This window comes from Pan paniscus, chromosome 7 (assembly GCF_029289425.2).
Source record: "Pan paniscus chromosome 7, NHGRI_mPanPan1-v2.0_pri, whole genome shotgun sequence".
NCBI classification, from domain to species: domain Eukaryota; kingdom Metazoa; phylum Chordata; class Mammalia; order Primates; family Hominidae; genus Pan; species Pan paniscus.
In genome coordinates this window covers 95,291,706-95,318,138 of record NC_073256.2, presented here as the reverse complement: position 1 = coordinate 95,318,138, position 26,433 = coordinate 95,291,706, and the positions used below count along the sequence as shown (strand labels likewise).

Genomic DNA, 26,433 nt, shown 5'->3' with positions numbered 1-26,433 from the left:
AGCATCTATTTTGATATAAAAATTTTCAACCTAGAAAAGAGGTAATCATCTGAGTATTCTTATAAAGGATTCAATATTTTCAGGGTCCGTTGGGTCATGATTTTGTCCTAAATTACCTTAACTTTCTCAACCACTCTCAGGATAACAGTAATTTATCTGTATCTATAAGTACCGGTATTTGCTTCTGACGAGGGCCTCAGGAAGCTTACAATCATGGCAGAAGGTGAGGGGAAGCCAGTGTATCACACGGTGAGAGTGGGAACAAGAAAGAGAAGGGGAGGTGCCAGCTCGTTTAAACAATCAGATCTCATGTGAACTCATTACTGCAGGGAGGACACCAAGTTATTCATGAGGGATCCGCCCCCATGACCCAAACACCTCCCTCCAGACCCTACTTCCAACACGGGGGGATTACATTTCAATATGAGATTTGAAAGGGACAAACATTCAAACTATATCAATAACTCTACTCTATTTTGAGGTTAAAATACTGTGAAACATTTGAAAGAACTTTGTAAGCTATTGGTTAAGTCATTAGGAATTGTGTAGACTATTTTGATTCTTGAATATTTACCATATGCTCACAGGTAAGTAATTTACTTTTTATACACAGCTTAACTTCAAATATTTACAAATGCTTATTGTTAAATATTTGGCAGCATTGGCATTGTACAGGTCCAAGCTTACATGCAAATGAGTTTGTAATTACTATCTTGAGAAGAAATGTCATTTAAAAAATTGCAGTAGGTGGTACCAGAGGCATCCTGTTCTAAAATTTTATCCTTTGGAAAAATATCACATCTCTCTGCAAGAGACAGTAGTTCTAATTTGTTTGATCAAATATGTGCAATTTGTGCCTTTCACCATAGGGTATTATAGCCTACAGGCATATACATAGCATTACTGAAGGAAAATGACTCCCTGATTATGTCCTGAAAAACTAATGAAAGCATGTCAAAAGAAAAAAAAAGCCATTGCCTTCTACAGAATAAAAGGGATTAATCATAGAAATAGAAGGAAATGAATTTGGACCTTTGAAGAAATTGACTCCCTGATAAGAATGCAAGTCAGAGAACTGAGCAGGTCATGAAGGCCCCCTGCAATCCAAGGTAGCACACAGCTGTGTGTGCACTTTGTCAGGATTGTTTTATTTTTTAAAGCAAGTTCACTACTTAAAGCAAAGATTGGGAGTCGAGATTTCAGGAAAAAAGGCAGCAATTGTTCCCAAACAGAATTATTGGGCAAGAGAACTTGTGAAATACCAGTCTAATTTGTGCTTAGAGAAAAAAAAAGCTCTTTTTGGTAAGGACGGGTGAATGTTCTATGTGAGACTATTGTTTGGATAACTTTTGGTTGGGGACGTAAGGTGGTGGCAGGATCTCAGTATGGCTATGCAGATGTAGTGAGTCATCTCAGAGAGAAAACAGCCTGGGAAAGTGAGATGGCCGATGGGAAAGTGAGATGGCCGATCTGACTCCCTCTCCAGTTCCCATAGCAGAAGCTACTGGATGGGAGAACACAGGCTAACACATCCCTCAGCCTCTGGGGTCATTTCTGTTTCTAGTAGACTGCATGGGGCTTTAAGAAACCTAGTCCTGGCCAGGCGTGGTACTCATGACTGTAATCCCAGCACTTTGGGAGGCTGAGGCGGGTGGATCACCTGAGATCAGGAGTTCAAGACCAGCCTGGCCCACATGGCAAAACCCCGGCTCTACTAAAAACACAAAAACTAGCCAGGCGTTGTGGCAGGCACCTGTAATCCCAGTTACCCAGGAGGCTGAGGAAGGGAGAATTACTTGAACTCGTAAGGCGGTGGTTGCAGTGAGCCGAGATCGCACCACTAGACTCCAGCCTGGGCAACAGAGTGAGACTCCGTCTCAAAATAAAAAATAAAAATAAATAAAAAAGTAAACAAAACAAACAAACAAACAAACAAACAAATAAATAAACCTAGTCCTGAAGACCAAGCTTACCTTAACCTTCCTGATGATCAGGCCCTGATTTATTTGCAGTATCAAACTCTTGCCTACTTCCTGTAGGGAGGTCACTGTCTTATTTCAGTATCCGAATCCCTGAAATATTCCCATGTGCCTTTGTCGTGGTTCTTTCCAGTACAGCAACCCTGCTTTGCCCCATCTCAATGCTCCCAGGGGCTTGAGGGCAGGCTCTGGATCACAGGCACCGTGGCCATGTACTTGCATTCCGCTGGTCTGATTGCCTATTACAAGAGTTCCATGGCAGCACACCCCATTAAGCTGGGATGACTTCTGATGATGCTAAGTTCTAGAGTGTAAGATCCACGAGGGCAGAGATTGTGTCTGTCTTATTCAGCGTTGTGTTTTCAGGATCTTGCGTGGTGCTTAGTACAGGCTAGGTGCTCAATATGTTTTTATTTATTTATTTATTTATTTATTCATTTTTTGCAGCCAATGTCTGCTTTAGTCATCTGTGCTGCCCTAACTAATCCATCTTATCTGGTTCTGGTCATCAAAATCTGACCCGCCTCTGCTGATTGATTCCCAATACTCACATACATAATTTAGTTGAAGTACCATGCTAATTATTATTCATAGAAACACTTAGCACTTTTCATCACTGAAATGTCTTCCAAATTTAGTTACTTAATCAACCACAGATTTGTGTGGAGGTGACGATAAAATCTGATGAGTGATGATAAATCATTGCAAAGTATCATGATAGTTTTTAATAGGAAAGCGATAAATGTGAGGATAATTTCAGATTAACTGTTGTAGGGAAGTCAACTGAGCAGTGTGTGTTGTCTCCCATGGTTCCGCAGATTAGCTATGCACAATGAGTCAGGGACAACTGAGTTCAATCTTGAATCTACCAATTATTGCCTGAATATTATGAGCACGTTTACAAACCTAAGTCACCTCAGTTTTCTTGTATGTGAAATGGAAGTAATGATAGTAAGTACATCAGAAAGCTGTCACGATTAAGTGAAATAACACATGGAATACCAAATACTGTGTTTGGCAAATAGTAAAGGCTTAATAAATACCCAATAAAGAAGTAACTCTACAAAACCGCAGCTCAAATCAGAAGTGTAGAATTTCCTGTAATTTTGAATCAATGGAAATTTACTTTTTGGTTCAGTATAAAGAGAGAGAAGGCTTTGGAGCCAGAAAGCCTGAGCTTCCTCTTCTCATTAGATGGGAGAATGTGGACAAGTCACTTGATATGACCAGGTTGTACAAATCCTGGATGTGTAGCTCACTTGGAATACAATGGTAATTGAGCTCCTGTGGAGTTTGACCTTATATCCTGGCATCTCAACTTTCTTACCTGTAAAATATGTATATTAATATTTTTAAGGGCTGTAAGAATTGAGGCAATGTTTACAAAGCTCAGTGCATAGTATATGGTAGGTACTTGGTAAGTAGCTATCATTATTTTGGAAAAATAAAAATGTACATAATGTTTAATATCATGTGTAAAGTTAGATCTAAATTTACTTTTAGTGAATGAATATTGAAATATATTATTCCTAATTTGGTTTTGAAACAAAACCATAATGTTTACAGCTATAAATGCCTGGAGAAAATTTCCACTTTATAGAAAATGAAAAATAATCCTCAGATAAAGGACATTTTCCCCCAAGTTCTCATTATTTTTTTCTTTTCTAAGCTTTTAGAAGTCTGCTTCACACAAGTCTCTCACTCTATTGATGTATAGATTAGCTTTCTTTATTCTATTTTTGATCTTTCTAATGGAAAACTCCTTTCTTTGGTAAAATCCCATTATCTTTTAACTTGATTTCTTTCTTTACATCCGTATTCCTTCCTGACACCACTATTACCATCTTCCAAACTTTGATTTTCATTTCACTTTCCTTCTTGGTAGGAAGCCAAGGTGAAGGGAGAGTTACCTCTGTGGTTACATCAAGTTTTATAAAACTCTGTTCTAACAGACTGGTAAAAGAAATACTCCCAATGGCCTTGAAGAAGTAAACATCCATGTTGTGAGACACCCGATGAGAGGATTATGTAGCAAAGAACTGTGGGCAGCCTCTAGGAACTGAGAGTACCTCCTGGCTGACAGCCTGCGAGAAAATGGGGACCTCAACCCTACAGCTACAAGAAATGGAATTCTGCCAACACCTACATGAGCTCGGAAGAGCATCTCAAGCTCCTGATGAGAATGCAGCCCAGCCAACATCTAGGTTAAGACCCTGAGCAGAGGACCCAGTTAAGTCAGGCCTGGATGCCTGACCCATAGAAACTGTGAAATCAACAAGTGGGTATTGTTTTAAGCTGCTAAGCTTGTGGTTATTTGCTATACAGCAACAGAAAACTAATATGCATCTCCTTCATTGGACATAGTACACAAGCAAGTCCCTGATTGCCCTCACAATGTGATGTGACAATATTGTTTAATCTTACAGCACTTTTATTACATTATCTATCATACTATATTGTTATTGATTATTCATTTGTCTGTTTATCGTGTTTGGTTTAATGATCCTGGGTTATTTATAAATATCTAGGCAGAGAATCAAGACAAGTAAAACAATGCACATTTGCAGAACATCCCCAGAAGGTAACACAACCACTTGGCTGGCTGGGCGCAGTGGCTCACTCTTGTAATCCTAGCGCTTTGGGAGGCCAAGGTGGGCAGATCACTTGAGGTCAGGAGTTCAAAACCAGCCTGGCCAACGTGGTGAAATCCTGTCTACTAAAAATATTTAAAAAATTAGCGAGGCGTGGTTGCAGGCGCCTGTAGTCCCAGTTACTCAGGAGGCTGAAGAAGGAGAATCACTTGAACTTGTGAGGCAGAGGTTGCAGTGAGCCAAGATCACGCCACTGCTCTCCAGCCTGGGCAACATAGCAAGACTCTGTCTCAAGACGTGGTCCCAGACATGGGTCCCTCAGCTTCCTGCCTCAGAAGTGCAGCAGGAGGCATCACAGGAAGGTGAAGAGCTTCCCTAAAGAGGACCCTTCCAAGCCGGTCCACCTCATAGCCTTCCTGGGATACAAGGCAGGCATGACCCACATCGTGCGGGAAGTCGACAGGCCAGGATCCAAGGTGAACAAGAAGGAGGTGGTAGAGGCTGTGACCATTGTGGAGATAACCATGGTGGTCGCGGGCATTGTGGGCTATGTGGGAACCCCTCAAGACCTCTGGACCTTCAAGACCGTCTTCACTGAGCACATCAGTGATGAGTGCAAGAGGCATTTCTATAAGAACTGGCATAAATCTAAGAAGAAGGCCTTCACCAAGTACTGCAACAAATGGCTGGATGAGGATGGCAAGAAGCAGCTGGAGAAGGACTTCAGCAGCATGAAGAAGTAATGCCAAGTCATCCATATCATTACCCACAACCAGATGTTGTGCTTCCTCTGCACCATAAGAAGACCCATGTGATGGAGATCCAGGTGAACAGAGGCACTGTGGCTGAGAAGCTGGACTGGGCCCGCGAGAGGCTTGAGCAGCAGGTACCTGTGAACCAGGTGTTTGGGCAGGACGAGATGATTGATGTCATTGGGGTGACAAAGAGCAAAGGCTACAAAGGGGTCACCAGTCATTGGCACACCAAGAAGCTGTCCCGCAAGATCTGCTGAGGCCTCTGCAAGGTGGCCTGTATTGAGGCATGGCATCCTGACGGTGTGGCCTTCTCTGGGGCACGCACTGGGCAGAAAGAGTACCATCACTGCACTAAGATCAACAAGAAGATCTATAAGATCGGCCAGAGCTACCTTATCAAGGGTGGCAAACTGATCAAGAACAATGCCTCCACTGACTATGACCTGTCTGTCAAGAGCATCAACCCTCTGGGTGGCTTTGTCCACTATGGTGAAGTGACCAATGACTTTGTCATGCTGAAAGCTGTGTGGTTGTAACCAAGAAACGAGTGCTCATCCTCCGCAAGTCCTTGCTGGTGCAGACCAAATGACAGGCTCTGGAGAAGACTGACCTTAAGTTCATTGACACCACCTCCAAGTTTGGCCATGGCTGCTTCCAGACCATGGAGGAGAAGAAAGCATTTGTGGGAGCACTCAAGAAAGGCCAAATTGCAAAGGAAGAAGGAGCTTAATGCCAGGAACAGATTTTGCAGCTGGTGGGATCTCAATAAAAGTTATTTTCCACTGAAAACAAACATACAAACAAAAAAACCACTTAGCTAGATGACAGCTCCAAGTCTCAGTCTGTTCAATTTAGAATAGCTGGACAATATACCTGGTCAGGCGTCTTTTATCATTGTTCTTAAGTGTATTACATAAGAAAAAAAATATGCCATTATGTTTGTTGTAGGAAATGAGAAAAAAGATAAAAAGCATATTTTAGTGATTTGTAGGGTAAAGAAATGTATGGAGGAAAAAATACTGCTTCATGAGGTTAGTAAATAATTTATTAATTATTTGAAAAATGTTCAGCATTGCCATAAAGTTATTTTAATAGGAAGGCATATAGGTTTTAGCTTTGTGTTAGTAGAAAATATAAAAGAATTGTGTGATTTCCTCCAAATCAACATCTTCATTCTTTCTCTTGAATCTAAGTGCACAAGATTCATGTTCACATAACATTTTTGAAAGCTTGAAAGAAAAAACCTTTACCTCTACTGTTTAGTATTTTAACTATTCAAATGCTTTTTTTCTCTAGTGCATAAGCTCATCTTTTTTTGGGTTTTCATTTTCATCATTACAGCCTCGATAAATGAACCTATGTCATTGCCATCAAAAGAAAAATAAATTATTACACTACAGAATAAAAGAAGATTATGAATAATTATTTATATAGGCTAAGTCTGTAGGGCAATTAGAAGAGCAATTCAGTTTTATTTTTCCTGTATCCAAAAAATTCCTCCTCTTATTCTGCTATTATAGCTGTATGCTTCCAAATATGAAAAATAGAAATAACCTGATTTCAAATGGAGATTGATAGAGAAGAACTGCTTACAAAACTTAAATATCTCAAATCAAGTGCATTACTCCAAGATACATCTTATTTTCACTCTTTCTCTCCATACCTGTCTCATAATTTAAGAATAAATGAACCTATTGGGAGTTGTAAGCCATTCTGGGGCCATTTGTTGAGGTGATCTGAAGCTAAACTGAGAAGTAGGCAATGCTTGCATCTAACATTGTTTTTAGCCACCTTATTTTGTTCCATTCCACTTCAGGGGCTCCCATTGGAGTGAAATACTTAGTTCTCCCTTCCTAAATATTATCCCACTTCAGAGATCTCCTCCATCCCAATTCAAAGTTACCCGTGTCTTGTTTTCTCAGCATTTTATTAGGTAATAGGCTAGAATTCAAATTAGTCAGTTGGTTCTGAGAAATTAATGGTTTTTTTTCCTACTGAAAGATAGCAACTCTTTATTTTAAATGGCAGTTTAAAGTTTGCAGAGTACGTCCCCAAGCACACCAGTAATCTAGCAAGCATATATTTCATTCCCTATTTTGCAGAGGAAAAAACCGAGAAGTTAAACGACTTCACTAAGGTTAAACAAATAAGAGAGAATCCTGGTCTTTTAATTCTAGCCTTTCCCTTATGCTAAGACTGCCCTGGACATGTAATATATTTTCGGCCAATAAGAGACTACTGTAATTTTAGGCGCCGTATTAGCCCAGTGGGAGTTGTATTATTGGAAAGTCCTCTTATTAACCTCAAATAATATCACACTATTAATGTTATACTGTGCATATATTGGTTATTCTTAGTAAACACTGTGCATGACTGTCACCTGTGATGTTAAAACAAGCAAAACAGATGCTTTTTCTTGTTTTAAAGCAAAACTGAGATTAGATGGGGAAAAATTGGTAGTGTAAAAGTCTACTGCTGACTATGATGCCCATCCCCAGTTAAAAATCATTAGTACGGAGCCTGAATAGCACTTACTTTTTGTCTTGTCTTGTGGCTTAGGATTAAGTGACAATCTTGTCTTAAACTCAGTCTAACTCAAGCTTGAGCCATCTCCCCCAGCAACCTTTCCCATGCGTGATGTAACATGAATGACATGGGACAACTGCCTTGCTGTGATCAACTCAGGCATGCACCAAAATGCCTGTCCAACACTGGGGCTTCTTCCCAGCATTCCACTGTTACCAAATTAGAAAATGGGGTTTGGCATGTGGATTACTAGAATAATAGAAGAGCTTGAACAAAACTGTTTGGAAGCTACTTATTTTTACAGTTCTAAAACACTGAGCTGATTTAGAAGATCAAGGATTGTTAGGGTCATTAGCGGTATAAGTTGTGATTGGATGAGACTGAGAATTAATGTAAGATGTACTTTTATTTCCTCTTTTTCCTGTCAATCAAAACATAGATTTGGTTACCCCTCCCCTCCCCTCCCCTCCTCTCCCCTCCCCTTCCTTCTCTTCCCCTCTTCCTTCTCTTCCCCTCCCTCTCTCTCTCTTTTCTTTCTTTCTTTCTTTCTTTCTTTCTTTCTTTCTTTCTTTCTTTCTTTCTTTCTTTCTTTCTCTTTCTTTCTTCCTTCCTTCCTTCCTTTGTCTTTCTTTCTTTCTTTCTTTCTCTTTCTTTCTTCCTTCCTTCCTTCCTTTGTCTTTCTTTCTTTCTTTCTTTCTTTCTTCCTTTCTCGCCTTCCTTCCTTCTTTTTCTTTCTTTCTTTCTCTCTCTGTCTCTTTTCTTTTCTTTCATTTTTTTTCTTTAGAGACAGGATCTTGCTCTCCTGCTCAAGCTGGAGTTCAGTGCTGCAGTCACAGCTCACTGCAGCCTCAAACTCCTGGGCTCCAGCAATCTTCCCACCTCAGCCACCCAAGTAGCTGGGACTACAGGTGCACACCATCACACTCAGATAATTAAAAAAAAATTTTTAAATAGAGATTGGGTCTCACTATGTTGCCCAGGCTGGTCTCAAACTCCTCTCCTCAAGTGACCCTCCTGTCATGGCCTCTGGAAGCACTGAGTTTACAGGCCTGAGCCACTGCACCTAGCCTACCACTTCTCTTTAAATGGATGAATGCCACTTATTTCAGAGGATAATAGTATACTAGTGTATCAGTTACCTATTGCTGTGTAACAAATTATAAAAAATGTATTGACTTAACAACAGTTTTATTTGCTTATGAGTCTGTGAGTCAGCAATTTCAGCTGAGCTCAGCTGGTACATTCTTCTGATCTTTTTTTCCTGGATTCACTTGGCTGCACTCTTCTGGTGGCCTACTGGGGACTGGATTGTCTAAGATAGCCTCAAGTGAAGTGGTTAGCAGACTGTCAAGTGGTGCTCTGCTTTACTTCAGAGGATCTATCCAGTAGGTTAATTTAGGTTCATCACTTTGTGGTCTCCAGGTTTCATTTGGAGTCAAAGACAGAAAGCCCCAGTGTGCAAATATTTTAAAAATCTTTGCTCATCTTATGCTGCTAATATTTCATTGGCCAGAGTCACTTAAAAGGCCAAACCCAAACTCAAAGAGTAGAGAAAAAACCTTCACTTCTTGATGGGAGGAGATAAAAGCGGTGAGTGTATAGGAATGGGTGAGATTTAGGTCATCTCTCCAAACGACTTACCACTGATAATAAAAACTGATGGATGGTTATTTAAAACACAGACAAATTCAAGTGACAAATATCCTAAGAATAAAAAATAGCACAGAGAAACAGAATAGAACAGCCTAAAATTAACTGAAACATTTGTTCTAAGTATTGAACAAATACAAATTTAAGTAAACATTTTCTTAATATTGCACACTGCACATATTGCACATTGCAATATTCAAATCTTTCTTTTTTTTCCAAAATAGTTTTGCTCATTGGGGAAGATTATATTAAACATCATTTAAATATTTAAGCTCTGAGGAATACCAGGACATGAATTGTATTAATTTGTGCAAAATAGAGGGTTGCATAAATGGCCAAACATAATTTCTATCCTAGAATATTTTATCACAATTATAAAATATCATATTAAATCATGAGTGAATTGCGTGAGTGAGAAACATGTCACCACGTCAGTGCTCTGACTGTGAAATGAGCAGTATTTACTCTTGAAAACTTCACTCAGGTAATGAGGCACATTAATTCTGAGCAGGGCTTCAGTTATTGCTCTGAATTTAATCTGATCTTTTAATTCTCCTCTGCTTATAAAAAATTCATGGACTAGGGTTTGATGTATCCCATGTTTCTGGTAAGCACACACCTTGCTTCTAATTTGAGGTATATTTAAGAACAAAACAGGCAGGGAAAGTGCTTGATCTTGCTCTGAAGTACAAAGTACATGACCAGAGAGCTCATTACAGTCAGAAAACACCTTATGTGAAATATTATGGGAGTCTCTGCCTGACTCTATTCTGGTGACAGTCTACTGATTTCAGAATTAAAATACTGGAAAATTACTCCTTTCTTCCATTATACTTCCCAAACTCTCAGATTATTCACTTCTGTTTCTCTGATTTGTCTTCCTCTCTCCTGCTTCCGCCATACCTCAAAACTCATTCCAGTTTACCTTATTCACTACTTCCACCCATAGGACACCCATACTTACACTTTAAGTAGTCTATGTCTTTTTTTTTTTTAAAGTTTGCTGCTAGAAACTTTCCATCTTCAGACTTCTTTTACTCCTTCAGTGGAAATGTGGTTTCTTCAAAAAATGCTACATATAAAACAACATATATGTATATATTTTGCCTTTTGTGATTTATGTGAACTCAGAAAAGCTCAGCATCTGAATGTCTCTTGTATTTCAATCACCTCCTGCCATTTCTTTACTTGGAGATCGTGTTCATGCTACTACTCACATCACACTCTTCATATTTCTTATCTCCCACTAAATCATTGGCACCTTTAAAATCCATGTTGTGTATGAGATACCGAATCAAGTTTCCTCACTCAACAAATTGCCAGTGGCCCTAACTTCTGGTCCTTGTTACTACCCATTATCACCCTCATATCCTGGATTTTGCCATTAACAACGCTGCTCTGTCTCACAGATTGCTAACTTACTTTTATCTGACACTTACCTATGCTTTCTTTATATCTGCTAAATCTTGTTCCTACCCTCTTCATAAGTGGGCATTTTCTCTCTTCTCCTTTGTTTACTTTGGGCAGCTTAGTGCAGTGGAAAGAACAAGAGCAAGGAGATCTGCCAAGGCAAAGGGAGAACTTTATTTTCTATTAAAAAACAAAATGCAGAGTGGGGAGACATAGCCATCAGTGTAAAACAAAAGCCACAAATAACAAATGGAGATTCTGGCTTAAATTGGGAAAGTTCTTGCTCAGGTTCTCAATCTGGCTCATTTATGCAAATTAAGGATTCAAACTTGTTCATCTCTGATTAGTCTAAGTAGACGAACCCTGATTGGATGGTTTCCAAGCACCCAACCAGAAAAGTCTTTGTCAGATGTTTTTTTCAAATAGCCATTGAGGGGTTTCCAGCCACAGGATATCGCAGCTCCCATCACAGAAACTGTTCTGGCTCAGGGGTGCAAAGCAGAATGATTGTGAAGAGCTTCTCTCTCCAAAAATCCAGGGTATGTGACCACTCCCTCCCACCCTGCTTTGGCCATATGGCTCCACTTTAAAATTTAGAGTTTTTCCACCAACCACAAGGGGTTCAACTCATGTGGACAGTTTGGGATCTTATTTTACAGTTTTATTTCTCAGTCAGAAGGTCTGAATCTTAATCTTTCATTACTACATGGTAGCTGAATGACTTTCACTAGTTTCTTTGGGCCTCAGCTTCCTTTTCTTGTACAATGGGAGCAAAATAACAACCTATTTCAAAAGGTGAAGTAAATTCCCAAAGGACTGAGTTGAAGTGCTGGTGAAAATTATTGCCCGTAATCTTACTGAAGTTATGGTTTGCTGATATAAGAGCAAAAGAAACATTTTTAACGAAGTATCATAATGAATAGACCACATGCATGCTCAGTCATATTGCAAGTGTAAAAAGGTGACCAGTTTGTGAGCATGTGGAAAGTTCTAGGAGGTCAGACCAGTGCAGGCTTAGCTAGAGTCTTCTATATGAACCTTAATGAGCAGCAAATGAGTTACTATTTGGAAAAGAGTTGGGCACATACATTTCTTTACCTCAATGCCTTTCTGTAGTTCCATTTCTCAACTTCTCAGTGCAGGATCTCCCACTAGTATCTGTTTTCTTTGCTTTTGTTTTTGGGTCACAGAGTGTTGCTGAGGAAAGTCATTGAATGGGGAAGTAATTTATTCCACTATACATCAATAGTACTTACTTTCAACTGGCCTTTCATGGGTACTGGGTAATCTTTTCTTTCTTCTCTTATTTGTTTCATAAACCGTTCTCCCTGAGTTGTCATCCTTCTCTCTCAAATGTCAGTCTCACCCTTCTTCCCCAGTTCATTCCGGCCAACTTAAGTGGTTTAATTGAACTTAGCAGCTTTTCCCAAAGATAGCTACTTTTCACCATGGATCTCTGTTTTTAATTAACAGTGTATCATCACGTTGTCCTTCCAATTAGATTATAGAGGCAAATTAGAGTTCTTTGCTTGCTTTAAAATATTTTTTAACTTGTGATAAAGTACACATCTTAACCATTGTAAAGTGCAAACATTAGTTTTATTAAGTACATTCACATTGTTGTGCAACCATCATCACCATCTGAAACTCTATACTCATTAAACAATATCACCCTTTCCTCTCCTCCCCTCGGCTCCTAAGAACCACCAGTCTACTTTCTCTATGAATCTGATTGCTCCAGGCACCTAATAAAAGTAGATTCACATGGTATTTTTCTTTATGACTGGCCTGTTTTACTTCAAATAATGTCCATATGTTCATCCATGTTGTAGCATATGCCCAAATTCCCTCTTTTTATTTTTTATTATTTATTTATTTATTTATTTATTTATTTATTTTACTTTAAGTTCTGGGATACATGTGCTGAACATGCAGGTTTGTTACATAGCTTTACATGTGCCATGGTGGTTTGCTGCACCTATCAACCTGTCATCTAGGTTTTAAGCCCCACTTGCATTAGGTGTTTGTCCTGATGCTCTCCCTCCCCTTGCCCCCCACCCCCTCACAGGCCCCAGTGTGTGATGTTCCCCTCTCTGTGTCCATATGTTCTTATTGTTCAGCTCCCACTTATGAGTGAGAACATGCGGTGTTTGGTTTTCTGTTCCTGTGTTAGTTTGCTGAGAATGATGGTTTCCAGCTTCATCCATGTTCCTGCAAAGGACATGAGCTCATTCTTTTTTATGGCTGCATAATATTCCATGGAGTATATGTGCCACGTTTTCTATATCCAGTCTATCATTGATGGGCATTTGTGTTTGTTCAAAGTCTTTGCTATTGTAAATAGTGTAGCAATAAATATATGTGTGCATGTGTCTTTATACTAGAATGATTTATAATCCTTTGGTATATATACCCAGTAATGGGATTGCTGGGTCAAATGCTATTTCTGGTTCTAGATCCCCGAGGGGTCACCACACTATCTTCCACAATGGTTGAACTACTTTACACTTCCACCAACAGTGTAAAAGCATTCTTATTTCTCTGCATCTTTGCCAGCATCTGTTGTTTCCTGACTTTTTAATGATCACCATTCTAACTGGCATGAGATGATATCTCATTTTGGTTTTGATTTGTATTTCTCTAATGACCAGTGATGATGATCCTTTTTTCGTATGTTTGTTGGTTGCATGTCTTCTTTTGAGAAGTGTCTGTTCATATCCTTTGCCCACTTTTTGATGGGGTTGTTTTTTTCTTGTAAATTTGTTTAAGTTCCTTGTAGATTCTGGATATTAGCCCGTTGACAGATGGATAGATTGCAAAAATTTTCTCCCATTCTGTAGCCTGCCTGTTCACTCTGATGATATTTTCTTTTGTTGAGCAGAAGCTCTTTAGTTTAAAATTCCCCCTTCTTAAAGGTTGAATAATATTTCATTGTATATATCTGTGTATATATATATATACACACACAATGTTATATATATATAACATTTTGTTTATGCATTTATTCATTGATGAGTATTTGGGTTGCTTCTACCTGTTTGCTATTGTGAATAACATTGCTATGAACCTAGGTGTACATATATCTTTTTAGATGTTATTTTCAATTATTTTCATATTGTTTTCCATAGCAGTTACACCATTTTACATTTCCACTAATGGTACACAAGTGTTCCAATTTCTCTACAACCTCACCAACATGTGCTATTTCCTATTTTTCTGATAGTAGCCACCCTAATGGGTGCAGTGTGGTATCTCATTGTGGTTTTGAGTTGCATTTCCCTAATGATTAGTAATGTTGAAATCTTTTCATGTGCATTTGGCCATTTGTATGTCTTCATTAATGTCCTTTTAAAAAAATCAAGTCCTCATAATCTCACTTTCAGCGAGTGCCCTTAGTGATTTTCTAGCTACTTCCTATTCAGCCTGCCCTGTCTATTTCTCTCACTATGAACTTTCTTCCAGATTCAGGTCTCTTGACAACACACTTTGCCCAGGTCCTAAATATTAAAGACACTGCTTATGCTCTATTATTTCATAGAACTATAAAAAATCACCAAAGTTTTTATAAAACACTAGACTTATTGTGTAAATTTTCCCGAGAAAATAACTGGCTTTGAATAAATAGGGAGGCAAGGGGTGCTTTCTAAGGAATAAAAGGAATAAAATAATCTAGTTCTCAAATTTATATGTTAGATAGGAAAAATGCTTTATTTTTATTTTGTTTTAGAATGCCTGAAGGAAAGAGACATTTGGATACAGAATTTACCTTTCCTTTTCTGGATACTTGAGTTTAAGTTTGTTTAAAGGAGGGTTTGCTTTCATCATCTAGGAGTTCTCTATGAAACAGTTATTCTAATGGTTCTAATAGCAAGAAACATTGAATACAATGGCACTGAAAATGGGCCACTTTCTGACAGGTTGTTGCCATTAGTAACACATATTATGGTTAGACAAAGTATATATTTATTAATTCATTTTTAATTTATTTAAAATATTTATTGCATGTCGATTACATATCAGGCAAAAAACCAGTAGGTGATAAAACCAAAATTTATATCAATTTTCTTAATAACAAAGCCCATATCTTCTGTACCTCAACATGAGACACTTCCTAAAACCATAAGCATATGGCTGGAGTAAATATATTTTGCTCGATTCCATTGCAGAGTAACACAATTATTCCTAAGCCATACTGTAAATCAAACTAATCAGATCTGGATAGCCCTCATATATAAAAAGAGCAAGCAGTACTTCTGATTCTCTGACAATTTTGGGACAAAACAAAAAATAATAGATCATTTATCTCTATTATTGGTTAAGATGGTCCCAGAGATATTTCCACTCCTCTGTTTGTAGCAAAGGTTCGAAAGCTTTCATATTAATCTATGGATTGATAGATCTGATATGAAATTCTGAGACTAGGTTCAGACAAATTTTAGATCTGTGAGTGTATAATATTGTTTCAAGTGCTTTCAAGGACACACATGCAAACAGGCCCAAATATAAGTTCTAGTCTCTGATATCAAGGGGCTTAGAAACTGGTTGAGCACAAAAGATATAATGCAAGTGAAACAAGTAGTGGATAATAGCACCAATGCTTGGAACCAAGATAGTATGGTAATGATACAAGAGAAAATAGATCAATAGAGGCAAATAGAGTTCAGAAATACAACAAAGTATATTGAGGATATAGTATAAAAAAAGGTGGAATTTCAATCAGGGAGAAGAAATGGACTTGTCTCTAAGTTATGTTGAGGTACTGACTAATTGCTTGGAAAAAAAAGTTGGTTCTCCAGCTCACTATACAAAAATAAATCCCAGGTGATCTAAGTTATAAAGTTAAGACAATGAAATAATAAAAATGCTAAAATAAAAATATAATTTAAAGTTATTTTAGAATAGGTTAGGATAGCCTGAATAAGGACACACACACACACACACACACACACACACACACACAGAGTAAAATCCACTAAAATTGAAAGACAAGATAGAAAAAATATTTGCAACATGTATGACAAGGCTCTAATATTTTTATCAAACAGAAAATTCTTATCAATAAAAAGAAAAAGACAGGTAACTATTAAAAATAAAACCATACGATTAGGCAATGTAGAAAAGAAAAAAATAGGGAGTTGCTGGCAAGATGGCCGAATAGGAACAGCTCCAGTCTGCAGCTCCCAGTGAGACTGATGCAGAAGGCAGGTGATTTGTGCATCTCCAACTGAGGTACCTGGTTCATTTCACTGGGACTGGTTGGACAGTGGGTGCAGCCCACAGAGGGCGAGCCAAAGCAGGGTGGGGCGTCGCCTCACCTGGGAAGTGCAAGGAGTCTGGGGATTTCCCTCCCATAGCCAACGGAAGCCATGAGAGACTGTACTGGGAGGAACGGTGCACTCCAGCTCAGATACTGCACTTTTCCCACGGTCTTTGCAACCTGCAGACCTGGAGATTCCTTCCGGTGTCTATGCTACCAAGGCCCTGGGTTTCAAGCACAAAACTGGGCAGCCATTTGGGAAGACACCGAGCTAGCTGTAGGAGCTTTTTTCTTTTTCTTTTTCTTTTTTTTCATACCTCAGTGGCACCTGGAACAGCAGCGAGACAGAACCATCCACTCCCTTGGAAAGGGGGCTGAAGTCAGGGAGCCAAGTGGTCTAGCTCAGTGGATCCCATCCCCATGGAGCCCAACAAGCCAAAATTCACTGGCTTGAAATTCTTGCTGCCAGCACAGCAATCTGAAGTCAACCTGGGACACTCGAGCTTGGTGAGGGGAGGGGTGCCTGCCATTGCTGAGGCTCGAGTAGGCTGTTTTACCCTCATAGTGTAAACAAAGCCCTTGGGAAGTTTGAACTGGGTGGAGCCCACCGTAGTTCAGCAAGACCTCTGCAGCTAGACTGCCTCTCTAGATTGCTCCTCTCTAGGCAGGGCATCTCTGAAAAAAAGGCAGCAGCCCCAGTCAGGGACTTATAGATAAAACCCACATCTCCCTGGGACAGAACATCTGGAAGAAGGGGAAGCTGTGGAGGCAGCTTCAGCAGACTTAAACATCCCTGCCTGATAGCTCTGAAGAGAGCAGCAGATCTCCTAGCACAGCATTCAAGCTCTGATACGGGACAGACTGCCTCCTCAAGTGGGTCCCTGACCCCTGTGTAGTCTGACTGGGAAACAGCTCCCGGTAGGGACCAACAGACACCTCATACAGAAGAGCTCTCGCTGGCATCTGGTGGGTAAACCTCTGGGATGAAGCTTCCCGAGGAAGGAACAGGCAGCAATATTTGCTGTTCCGCGGCCTCTGCTGGTGATACCCAGGCAAACAGTGTCTGGAGTGGACCTCCAGCAAACCCCAGCACACCTGCAGCAGAGAGGCCTGCCTGTTAGAAGAAAAACTAACAAGCAGGAAGGAATAGTATCAAGATCAACAAAAAGGATGTCCACTCAGAGACCCCATCCAAAGGTCATCAACATCGCAGACCAAAGGTAGATAAACCCACAAAGATGGGGAGAAACTAGTGTAGAAAGGTTGAAAATTCCAAAAACCAGAATGCCTCTTCTCCTCCAAAGGATAACTCCTCTCCAGCAAGGGAGCAAAACTGGATGGATAATGAGTTTGAAAAATGGACAGAAGTAGCCTTCAGAAGGTGGGTAATAACAAACTCCTCCGAGCTAAAGGAGCATGTTCTAACCCAATGCAAGGAAGCTAAGAATCTTGAAAAAAGGTTAGAGGAGTTGCTAACTAGAATAACCAGTTTAGAGAAGAACATAAATGACCTGATGGAGCTGAAAAACACAGCACAAGAACTTCGCGAAGCATACACAAGTATCAATAGGTGAATCAATCAAGTGGAAGAAAGGATGTTAGAGATTGAAAATCAACTTAATGAAATAAAGAGAGAAGAGAAGTTTAGAGAAAAAAGAGTGAAAAGAAATAAACAAAGCCTTCAAGAAATATGGGACTATATGAAAAGACCAAACCTACATTTGATTGGTGGACCTGAAAGTGACGGGGAGAATGGAACTAAGTTGGAAAACACTCTTCAGGATATTATCCAGGGGAACTTCCCCAACCTAGCAAGGCAGGCCAACATTCAAATTCAGAAAATACAGAGAACGCCACAAAGATACTCCTCAACAAGGGCAACCCCAAGACACATAATTGTCAGATTCATCAAGATTGAAATAAAGGAAAAAATGCTAAGGGCAGCCAGAGAGAAGGGCTGGGTTACCCACAAAGGGAAGCCCATCGGACTAACAGTGGATCTCTCAGTGGAAACCCTACAAGCCAGCAGAGACTGGGGCTCAATATTGAACATTCTTAAAGAAAAGAATTTTCAACCCACAATTTCATATCCAGCTAAACTCAGCTTCATAAGTGAAGGAGAAATAAAATCCTTTACTGACAAGCAAATGCTGAGAAATTTTGTCACCACCAGACCTGCCTTACAGGAGCTCCTGAAGGAAGCATTAAACATGGAAAGGAACAACTGGTACCAGCCACTGCAAAAATATACCAAATTGTAAAGGCCATCAATGCTATGAAGAAACTACATCAACTAATGGGCAAAATAACCAGCTAGCATCATAATGACTGGATCAAATTCATACATAACAATATTAACCTTAAAAGTAAATGGACTAAATGCCCCAATTAAAAGACACAGACTAGCAAATTGGATAGAGTCAAGACTCATTGGTGTGCTGTATTCAGGAGACCCAACCCATGTGCAAAGACACACATAGGCTGAAAATAAAGGGATGGAGGAATATTTACCAAGCAAATGGAAAGAAAAAAAAAAAAGCAGAGGTTGCAATCCTAGTCTCTGATAAAACAGATTTTAAACCAACAAAGATCAAAAGAGACAAAGAAGAGCATTACATAATGGTAAAGGGATCAATGCAACAAGAAAAGCTAACTATCCTAAATATATATGCACTCAATACACGAGCACCCAGATTCATAAAGCAAGTTCTTAGAGACCTACAAAGAGACTTAGACTCCCACACAATAATAGTGGGAGACTTTAACACCCTACTGTCAACATTAGACAGATCAATAAGACAGAAAATTAACAGGGATAGCCAGGACTTGAACTCAGCTCTGGACCAAGTAGACCTAATAGACATCTACAGAACTCTCTACCTCAAATCAACAGAATTTACATTCTTCTCAGCACCACATCACACGTATTCTAAAACTGACTACATAATTGGAAATAAAACATGCCTCAGCACATGCAAAAGAATGGAAATCATAACAAACAGTCTCTCAGATCACAGTGCAATCAAATTAGAACTCAGGATTAAGAAACTCACTCAAAACCCCACAACAACATGGAAACTGAACAACCTGCTTCTGAATGACTACTGAGTAAATAATGAAATTAAGGCAGAAATGAAGATGTTCTTTGAAACCAATGAGAACAAAGAAACAATGTACCAGAATCTCTGGGACACATTGAAAACAGTGTGTAGAGGGAACTTTATAGCACTATATGCCCACAAGAGAAAGGAGGAAAGATCTAAAATAAACAACTTAATATTACAATTAAAGGAACTAGAGAAGCAAGAGCAAACAAATTCAAAAGCTAGCAGAAGACAAGAAATAACTAAAATCAGAGCAGAAATGAAGGAGAGAGAGACATGAAAAACCCGTAAAAAAATCAATGAATCCAGGAGGTGGTTTAAAAAAAAATAAAAAACCAAACAGATAGACTGCTAGCCAGACTAATAAAGAAGAAAAGAGAGAAAAATCAAATAGACACAATAAAAATGATAAAGGGGATATCACCACTGATCCCAGAGTAATACAAACTACCATCAGAGAATACTGTAGGCACCTCTATGCTAATAAACTAGAAAATCTAGAAGAAATGGATAAATTCCTGGATACATACACCCTCCCAAGACTAAACCAGGAAGAAGTTGAATCCCTGAATAGACCAATAACAAGTTCTGAAATTGAGGCAGTAATTAATAGCCTACCAACCAAAAAAAGTCCAGGACCAGACGGATTCACAGCCAAATTCTACCAAAGGTACAAGAAGGAGCTGGTACCATTCCTTCTGAAACTATTCCAATCAATAGAAAAAGAGAGAATCCTCCCTAACTCATTTTATGAGGCCAGCATCATCCTGATACCAAAACCTGGCAGTGACACAACAAAAAAAGAAAATTTCAGGCCAATATCCCTGATGAACTTCGATGCAAAAATCCTCAATAAAATACCGGTAAATCGAATCCAGCAGCACATCAAAAATCTTATCAACCAGGATCAAGTCGGCTTCATCCCTGGGATGCAAGGCTGGTTCAACATATGCAAATCAATAAATGTAATCCATCACATATAGAGAACCAATGACAAAAACCACATGATTATTTCAATAGATGCAGAAAAGGCCTTCAAGAAAATTCAACACCCCTTCATGCTAAAAACTCCCAATAAACTAAGTATTGATGGAATGTATCTCAAAATAATAGGAGCTATTTATGACAAACCCACAGCCAGTATCATACTGAATGGGCAAAAGGTGGAAGCATTCCCTTTGAAAACTGGCACAAGACAAGGATGCTCTCTCTCACCACTCCTATTCAACAGAGTATTAGAAATTCTGGCCAGGGCAATCAGGCAAGAGAAAGAAATAAAGGGCATTCAAATAGGAAGAGAGGAAGTCAAATTGTCTCTGTTTGCAGGTGACATTATTGTATATTTAGAAAACCCCATCGTCTCCGCCCCAAACCTCCTTAAGCTGATAATCAACTTCAGCAAAGTCTCAGGATACAAAATCAATGTGCAAAAATCACAAGCATTCCTATACACCACTAATAGACAGAAAGCCAAATCATGAGTGAAATCCCATCAGCTCATGATCACTGGTCATTAGAGAAAAGCAAATCAAATTAGAATGGCAATCATTAAAAAGTCAGGAAACAACAGATGCTGGAGAGGATGCAGAGAAATAGAAATGCTTTTACACTGTTGGTGGGAGTGTAAATTAGTTCAACCATTGTGGAAGACAGTGTGGCAATTCCTCAAGGATCTAGAACTAGAAATAGCATTTGACCCAGCAATCCTGTTATTGGGTATGTACCCAAAGCATTATAAATCATTCTACTATAAAGACACATGCACCTGTATGTTTGTTTCAGCACTGTTCACAATAACAAAGACTTGAAACTAACTCAAATGTCCATCAATGATAGACTGGATAAAAAAGTGTGGCACATATACACCATGGAATACTATGCAGCCATAAAAAAGGATGAGTTCATGTCCTTTGCAGGGACATGGATGAAGCTGTAAACCATCATTCTCAGCAAACTAACACAAGAACAGAAAGCCAAACACTGCATGTTCTCACTCATAAGTGGGAGTTGACCAATGAGAGCACATGGACACATGGAGGGGAGCATCAAACACCAATGCCTGTTGGAGGGTGGGGGGCTAGGGGAGGGATAGCATTAAGAGAAAAGCCTAATGTAGATGACGGGTTGATTGGTGTTGGAAACCACCGTGGCACGTGTATACCTATGTAACAAACCTGCACCTTCTGCACATGTATCCCAGCACTTAAAGTATAATTTAAAAAAAAAAGAAAGAAAAGAAAAAATAAAAGAGAGAGAAGGGAGGGGATCAGGAAAAAATAACTAATGGGTACTGGGATTAATACCTGGGTGACAAATTAATCTGTACAACAAACTCCCATGACAAGAGCTTACCTTTATAACAAACGTGCACCTGTACCACTGAACTTAAAAGTTAAAAACAAAACAAAACAAACCAAAAAGTGTCATGTTAGCTCATATAAAGATTTTCAATCTAATAACTAGAGGAGCAAATAAAAAATTGAGCATCATTTTTAAGTTCTTAGATTGAAAAGCATGGAAAATTGTTCTGTTATTAATTGATACTTAGTTTGAAAAATGTATTTAACCAAAATGAAAGGCTGTATGTTAATATTTATCAATATTTCTAATGGTTGTGCCATTTACTTGGTGATTTCATTTCCAAAAATATATTCTTAAAGGTTATTTAAAAATGAATAATAATTTCTGTGCAAGAAAGCAGATTTTTTAGTAAATAGGGAAAAATTGCTAAATAGCAAGCAGTGGAGAAGGGTTGTTAAGCTGTTGATGTTTTAGTCAAGCTACATGAACTAAAATTTTGGCTTCATTACTTCTGTTTGTTTGACATAGCCAAATTACCTAGCCTCTCTGGATGTCAATTTTGCCATTTACAAAATGGGGCTTTAAAGATTTCGAAATACCTGCCTTGGAGAGTGAGGTAAGGAGGATGACAGAATAGGAAGTCTCAGACCTTGTCCCCCTGTAGAATGGATTTAACAGTGATTTATGCACCATAATACCTTTATGAGAAGTCTAGAATTCAGTGACAAAGTTGAAATACCCAAGGTGAGCAAAAGACCAAGAACAGCCACACTGAAACAGGTATGAAGAGCAATTTTACTTACCTGTGTCAGCTCCTGCTCAACCCAGCACACTCACCACTAAGAGAGATTGCCTCAGCCCATGATTTCTCCCTTGGGGGAAAGAGAGAGCAGAATGTGCTTCCATGTCTCAGGCCTTTCAGTGTGTTTCCCTAGGGCTGTTTTTTTGTCTTGCCTGACATGGAACATGGACAGAACTGGCATATTTCAGATACCTGGAGTAAACTAAGAACAAAGAAAAGGGGTTGATAGCTTATTGCTGCTGACATGGCTGTGTAAGATTGAGAGAAGGCACACAGCCCCGTGACTTCTCCTTCAGAAGGGAGGAAGAGGAATGGAGTGTGTTTTCAGCGTCTTGGACTTTCAATATACTGCCTGAGGGACTGGTTTCTGTCTCACTTGACCCAGAATGTTGACAGAAGTAGCTTAGTTTGGTAGGGGCAGCTAAGAACAAAGGAAAAGGGGCTGGTAGCTTACTATGCCAAGAATGGCTTTGCAAGATAGGGAGAAAGCATAGAACTCATGGCTTCTCCACAGGGAAAGAGGGAGAGAAGTGAAGTGTGCCTGTAAGTCCTGACCCTGATATAGCAGTCAGATACCAGAGGAAGCAAGATACAATGGGCTCTTAAAAAAAAAAAGAAATTGGTAAATCATTTTATTTAAGAATTTAAATGCACAAATAAAGAGAAGACACAGTTATAGAAAAGGTTTAAGCTGCTTCCAGAATTTCTAGCTAGGAAGATCTTTCCCTGCCAAACCAGTCCATAAAGATTGGTAGAGGTGGCTCCATTTCTTCAGATTTGCAGCCACCAATACAAAGGTACAAAGAACATCAACTGAGACACATTATTATTAAGTTGTCAAAAGGTAACGACAAAGAATTTTGGGAGCATAAAGGGTAAAATAACTTGTCATATACAAGGGAGCCTTCATAAGATTATTCATTATCTCTCAGCAAAAATTTTGAAGACCAGAAGTGAGTAGAATGGTACATTCAAAGTCCTTAAAGAAAAAAACCCTGCCAGCCAAGAATACTATGCATGGCAAATCTGTCCTTCAGAATGTGCTGGGGTTATCAAAAAGAGAAGAGAAAGAAAAAAAGGAAAAAAAACTTATTTAAATAAATAAGCATCACCACTAGACCTATCTTATAAGGAATGTTAATGTTGCTTCAATAAATACTTCAAGTTGAATGAAAGGCAAGTTAAAATGAAACAGCAACACACACAAAAAAGTCACTGGCAAAGGTAAATATATATAGACATATACAGAATACTGTAGCACTGAAATGGTGATGTATAAATCACTTTTAGCTCTAGTATAAAAGTTAAAACCAAAAACATTCATTTTATCTTATTTTTAGATATATTTTAAAATTTCAATAGCTTTGGGGTATTTGTGGTTTTTGGTTACATGGATGAATTATACAGAGGTGAATTTTGAGATTTTGGTGCACCTTTCACCTGAATGGTGTACTTTGTACCCAATATGTAGCTTTTTATTCCTTACCTCCCTTCCACCCTTCCCCTTCTGAGTCTCCAAAGTCCATTATATCACTCTGTAGGCCTTTATGTACTCAGAGCTTAGCTCCCACTTATAAGTGAGGACATATGCTATTTGGTTTTCCATTCCTGAGTTACTTCATTTAGATTAGTGGCCTCCAGATCCATCCAAGTTGTTACAAAAAACATTATCTTCTTTCTTTTTAAGGCCAAGTATTATTCCTGGTGTATATTTACCACGTTTTCTTTATCCACTCATTGGTCAATGGGCATTTAGATTGGTTGCATATCTTTGCAATTGTGAATTGTGCTTCAATAAACATACATGTTCACGTGTCTTTTTCATATAATGACTTATTTTCCTTTGGGTTGATGCCCAGTAGTGGGATTGCTGGATCGAATGATAGATCTACTGTTAGTTCTTTAATGAATACCCATACTGTTTTCCATAGTGGTCGTACTGATTTACGTTCCTACCGGCAGCATACAAGCCAGTTTTTCCAGCACCGTTTATTAAATAGGGTTTCCTTTCCCCAATTTATATTTTTGTATGCTTTGTCAAAGATTAGTTAATTGTAAGTATTTTGCTTTAATTCTGGGTTCTCCACTCTGTTCCATTGGTCTATGTGCCTACTTTTATACTAGTATCATTCTGTTTTGGTAACTATAGCCTTTACTATAATTTGAAGTCTGGTAACGTGATGCCTCCAGATTTGTTCTTCTTTTTTAGAATTGCTTTGGCTATTTGGGCTCTTTTTTGGTTACATATGAATTTTAGGATTTTTTTCTAATTCTATGAAAAATGATACTGACATTTTGATAGGAATTGCACTGAATCTGTAGATAGCTTTGGGCAGTATGGTTATTTTCACAATATTGATTCTTCCAATCCATGAGCATGGGATATATTTCCATTTGTTTGTGTTATCTATGATTCCTTTTAGCAGTGTTTTGTAGTTCTCCTTGTAGAGATCTTTCACTTCCTTGGCTAAGTATATTCCTATGTATTTTATTTTATTTTATTATTTTTTTCAGCTGTTGTTAAAGGAATTGAGTTCTTGATTTGTTTCAGTTTGGTTGTTGTTGTTGTACAGCGGTTCTAATGATTTGTATACATTGATTTTGTAACCTGAGACTTTACTGAATTTGTTTATTAAATCTAGGAATCTTTTGGAGGCATTTTTAGCTTTTTCTATCATTGGCTAACAGCAATGGTTTGACTTCTTTTCCAATTTGGATGCAATTTATTCTTTCTCTTGCCTTCAAGTCCTTTGCCCATTTTAAAATTGTTTTTTGTTGTTTAGTTATAGGAGCTCTTTATATACTCTGGATGTTAATATCTCCTTTAAATATATGATTTGTACAGTTATATCTTTCATCCTATAGGTTGTATTTTCACTCTGTTCATTGTTTCCTGTGCTTTGTAGGTTTTTTAATGTTGGATATAGCCCCATTTGTTTATTTCCACTTCTCCTGTTGACTGTTCTTGCCATGTTATATCTAATAAATCATTGCCTAGACCAATCAATATCTTTTCCGAGGAGTTTTATAGTTTCAGGTCTTATGTTTAAGTCTTTAATCCATTTTGAGCTGATGGTTTAATATAAAGTCCAATTTTATTCTTTTGAATTTGAAGGGGCAAAAGTTAGGGCTCAGTACCTGACAGGGAAGGCTGGGTTCTGGTGAAAACTCTTGGTCTTTGGTTGAGAATTAGAAGGGCTACACCTTAGGAGTAAGAGAAAACTTCAATAGACATTCCTCAGGATGATTATAGCCCAGGTTCAATAAGCTTAATTGCTCATTGGATTAAAATAACCTCAGATTGCTCATGCCTTTATTGTGCCAATATCCAGAAGCAAATTTAAACCCTCCTTCAGGAAGGATAACACCTTGTGTGTGCATTCAGGATAAAATTAACAAAGATGAATACTGAAAATACAACAATAGTAAAAGACATAAGATATATTGGATATATGTCTTCTATCTATCTATCTATCTATCTATCTATCTATCTATCTATTTATCTATCTAATTCTGCAAACCTGTAGGATATAATCAAATGGTTTCACATAGGTGTAATGAGAAAGAGAATAGCATAGAAGCAATATTTGAAGATATAATGCTGAAAGTTTTTCAAAACTGATGAAGAATAAGCAGGATATTTTATAATAGATCTACTAAAAGCCAAAGAAAATAATATTAAGACAATGTTTTAACTTTGTTATTAAAAGTTTAAAGGCATATTACCATCAAGGAAGCAACAAGGAAAACTGACTTCTCAACTGAAACAATGAGACCCAGAAGATAATGGAATGTATTCTTCAAACTACTGAAAGAATACAATTTCCAACTAGAATTCCATAATCATGGAAAAATAAATATATTTTTAGAGAAAACCAAATATATGCTAAGGAAAAATGCTCTTCAGAAAGAAAGTAAATTATCCCAGATAGAACATCAGAGAAGTAAAAAAAAGTAAAGAGCAAGAAAAAGTGTAAATGTGGGCATAAATATAAATAAATTTTGACATCATATAGCAATGACAATAATGGATCATGAAGTTTAAAAGTTAAAAGATA

At 38.3% G+C, this 26,433-nt stretch overlaps 1 pseudogene; it reads left to right on the top strand.

Moving 5' to 3' along the window:
* The first annotated feature begins 4,908 nt into the window (after window positions 1-4,908).
* LOC100975881 (large ribosomal subunit protein uL3-like) lies at window positions 4,909-6,069 on the top strand (annotated as a pseudogene).
* Window positions 6,070-26,433: the final 20,364 nt, after the last annotated feature.